The sequence below is a fragment of the Oncorhynchus keta genome, unplaced genomic scaffold (genome assembly GCF_023373465.1).
Source record: "Oncorhynchus keta strain PuntledgeMale-10-30-2019 unplaced genomic scaffold, Oket_V2 Un_contig_6717_pilon_pilon, whole genome shotgun sequence".
Taxonomy (NCBI): Eukaryota; Metazoa; Chordata; class Actinopteri; order Salmoniformes; family Salmonidae; genus Oncorhynchus; species Oncorhynchus keta.
Genome location: NW_026289021.1, coordinates 35,859 through 40,000, shown reverse-complemented (window position 1 = coordinate 40,000; position 4,142 = coordinate 35,859). Strand labels below are relative to the sequence as shown.

Genomic DNA, 4,142 nt, shown 5'->3' with positions numbered 1-4,142 from the left:
ACACACACAACACATGCACGCATAAACACACATGTTTTAAGTGTTAGTTGTGTCGGTGTAGGTTTTGTGTGTGTGTGTGTTGTGTGTGTGTGTGTGTGTGTGTGTGTGTGTGTGTGTGTGTGTGTGTGTGTGTGTGTGTGTGTGTGTGTGTGTGTGTTTACATGTCAGTGTTGATGGTCCAGAGTGAGGTGTCGTCAGAGATCCAGGGGTTGCTAGGGAGACAGCCTGACATGATGGGGTCATGGTGGAGGTACTGCTCACTGTACTTCATGAAGCTACACACACACACACACACACACACACACACACACACACACACACACACACACACACACACACACACACACACACACACACACACACACACACACACACACACACACACAGACACAGACACACAGACACAGACACAATGGTTAAGGTTAGGTATTAACTGACTGGTTAAGGTTAGGTATTAACTGCATGGTTAAGGTTAGGTATTAACTGACTGGTTAAGGTTAGGTATTAACTGAATGGTTAAGGTTAGGTATTAACTGAATGGTTAAGGTTAGGTATTAACTGAATGGTTAAGGTTAGGTATTAAGGTTAGGTATTAACTGACTGGTTAAGGTTAGGTATTAACTGAATGGTTAAGGTTAGGTATTAAGGTTAGGTATTAACTGACTGGTTAAGGTTAGGTATTAAGGTTAGGTATTAACTGAATGTTTAAGGTTAGGTATTAACGGGATGGTTAAGGTCAGGTATTAACTGACTGGTTAAGGTTAGGTATTAAGGTTAGGTATTAACTGACTGGTTAAGGTTAGGTATTAACTGACTGGTTAAGGTTAGGTATTAACTGAATGGTTAAGGTTAGGTATTAAGGTTAGGTATTAACTGCATGGTTAAGGTTAGGTATTAACTGACTGGTTAAGGTTAGGTATTAACTGAATGGTTAAGGTTAGGTATTAAGGTTAGATATTAACTGCATGGTTAAGGTTAGGTATTAACTGAATGGTTAAGGTTAGGTATTAACTGAATGGTTAAGGTTAGGTATTAAGGTTAGGTATTAACTGACTGGTTAAGGTTAGGTATTAACTGACTGGTTAAGGTTAGGTATTAACTGAATGGTTAAGGTTAGGAATGAACTGAATGGTTAAGGTTAGGAATTAACCGAATGGTTAAGGTACGGTATTAAGGTTAGGTATTAACTGAATGGTTAAGGTTAGGTATTAACTGAATGGTTAAGGTTAGGTATTAAGGTCAGGGATTAACTGACTGGTTACGGTTAGGTATTAACTGACTGGTTAAGGTTAGGTATGAACTGAATGGTTAAGGTTAGGTATTAACTGAATGGTTAAGGTTAGGTGTTAAGGTCAGGTATTAACTGACTGGTTAAGGTTAGGTATTAAGGTTAGGTATTAACTGAATGTTTAAGGTTAGGTATTAAGGTTAGGTATTAACTGAATGTTTAAGGTTAGGTATTAAGGTTAGGTATTAACTGAATGTTTAAGGTTAGATATTAAGGTTAGGTATTAACTGAATGGTTAAGGTTAGATATTAAGGGTAGGTGTTTACTGACTGGTTAAGGTTAGGTATTAAGGTTAGGTATTAACTGAATGGTTAAGGTTAGGTATTAAGGTTAGGTATTAACTGAATGTTTAAGGTTAGATATTAAGGTTAGGTGTTTACTGACTGGTTAAGGTTAGATATTAAGGTCAGGTATTAACTGAATGGTTAAGGTTAGGTATTAAGGTTAGGTATTAACTGAATGTTTAAGGTTAGATATGAAGGTTAGGTATTAACAGGATGGTTAAGGTCAGGTATTAACTGACTGGTTAAGGTTAGGTATTAACAGGATGGTTAAGGTCAGGTATTTACTGACTGGTTAAGGTTAGATATTAAGGTTAGGTATTAACAGGATGGTTAAGGTTAGGTATTAAGGTTAGGTATTAACGGGATGGTTAAGGTCAGGTATTTACTGACTGGTTAAGGTTAGATATTAAGGTTAGGTATTAACAGGATGGTTAAGGTCAGGTATTAACGGGATGGTTAAGGTCAGGTATTAACTGACGGTTAAGTTTAGATATTAAGGTTTGGAATTAAGGGGATGGTTAAGGTCAGGTATTAACTGACTGGTTAAGGTTAGATATTAAGGTTAGGTATTAAGGGGATGGTTAAGGTTAGGTATTAACGGGATGGTTAAGGTTAGGTATTAACAGGATGGTTAAGGTCAGGTATTAATTGACTGGTTAAGGTTAGATATTAAGGTTAGGTATTAAGGGGATGGTTAAGGTTAGATATTAACGGGATGGTTAAGGTTAGGTATTAACAGGATGGTTAAGGTCAGGTATTAATTGACTGGTTAAGGTTAGATATTAAGGTTAGGTATTAAGGGGATGGTTAAGGTTAGGTATTAACGGGATGGTTAAGGTTAGATATTAAGGTCAGGTATTAACTGAATGGTTAAGGTTAGATATTAAGGTTAGGTATTAACAGGATGGTTAAGGTCAGGTATTAATTTACTGGTTAAGGTTAGATATTAAGGTTAGGTATTAAGGGGATGGTTAAGGTTAGGTATTAACGGGATGGTTAAGGTTAGGTATTAACTGACTGGTTCAGGTTAGATATTAAGGTCAGGTATTAACTGAATGGTTAAGGTTAGATATTAAGGTTAGGTATTAACTGACTGGTTAAGGTTAGGTATTAACGGGATGGTTAAGGTCAGGTATTAACGGGATGGTTAAGGTCAGGTATTAACTGACTGGTTAAGGTTAGGTATTAACTGAATGGTTAAGGTTAGATATTAAGGTTAGGTATTAACTGACTGGTTAAGGTCAGGTATTAACTGACTGGTCAAGGTTAGATATTAAGGTTAGGTATTAACTGAATGGTTAAGGTTAGATATTAAGGTTAGGTATTAACGGGATGGTTAAGGTTAGGTATTAACTGACTGGTTAAGGTCAGGTATTAAGGTTAGGTATTAACTGACTGGTTAAGGTTAGGTATTAAGGTTAGGTATTAACTGACTGGTTAAGGTTAGGTATTAAAGTTAGGTATTAACTGAATGGTTAAGGTTAGATATTAAGGTTAGGTATTAACGGGATGGTTAAGGTTAGGTATTAACTGACTGGTTAAGGTCAGGTATTAAGGTTAGGTATTAACTGACTGGTTAAGGTTAGGTATTAAGGTTAGGTATTAACTGAATGTTTAATGTTAGGTATTAACGGGATGGTTAAGGTCAGGTATTAACTGACTGGTTAAGGTTAGATATTAAGGTTAGGTATTAACAGGATGGTTAAGGTCAGGTATTAATTGACTGGTTAAGGTTAGATATTAAGGTTTGGGATATCACATCACTCTGTCTTTAAACTAAAATATCAAAAACAACTTTCTATTGCTGGATTTGAGCTTGCAATCTTTGGAATCAGAGGCAAATGCTTATGTCTACCATCCCCGTCCCAACACCCTAGAAACACCCAAACCTACTTGAAGGTAACAGCCCCCCTAGTGGCCGGTTTCACGTCATCCTCTAACCCTCTAACCTAACTGACCCTAACCCTGTGTATCAGGCCTAACCCTAACTTGTAATCACCAAGCTGTGTTTTTGTAACATACGTCTCCAGACAGATGGAGGACTTGACACGGTTTCTCCCCAGAGCTCTTCTACTGTGTTCAATCTGTAACCATCACACACACACACACACACACACACACACACACACACACACACACACGCACACACACACACACACACACACACACACACACACACACACACACACACACACACACACACACACACACACACACACGGTCAGAAGAATGTTTGTTTGTTATACCGGTCAGGTTAGGGTTGTTTGTTATACCGGTCAGGTTAGGGTTAGGGTTGTTTGTTATACCGGTCAGGTTAGGGTTGTTTGTTATACCGGTCAGGTTAGGGTTGTTTGTTATACCGGTCAGGTTAGGGTTGTTTGTTATACTGGTCAGGTTAGGGTTGTTTGTTATACCGGTCAGGTTAGGGTTGTTTGTTATACAGGTCAGGTTAGGGTTGTTTGTTATACCGGTCAGGTTAGGGTTGTTTGTTATACCGGTCAGGTTAGGGTTAGGGTTGTTTGTTATACAGGTCAGGTTAGGGTTGTTTGTTATACCGGTCAGGTTAGGGT

At 37.9% G+C, this 4,142-nt stretch overlaps 1 long non-coding RNA gene across 1 annotated transcript in view; it reads right to left on the bottom strand.

Annotated features, from left to right (window-relative positions):
- Window positions 1–3,659, bottom strand: part of LOC127926069 (uncharacterized) — a 3,937-nt gene extending 278 nt beyond the window's left edge. The window contains exons 1-2 of the long non-coding RNA XR_008123217.1: window positions 3,595–3,659; window positions 162–275 (exon numbers count right to left, since the gene is read on the bottom strand). This is a non-coding gene — a long non-coding RNA (uncharacterized LOC127926069). The remainder of the gene's footprint in view (window positions 1–161; window positions 276–3,594) is intronic.
- Window positions 3,660–4,142: the final 483 nt, after the last annotated feature.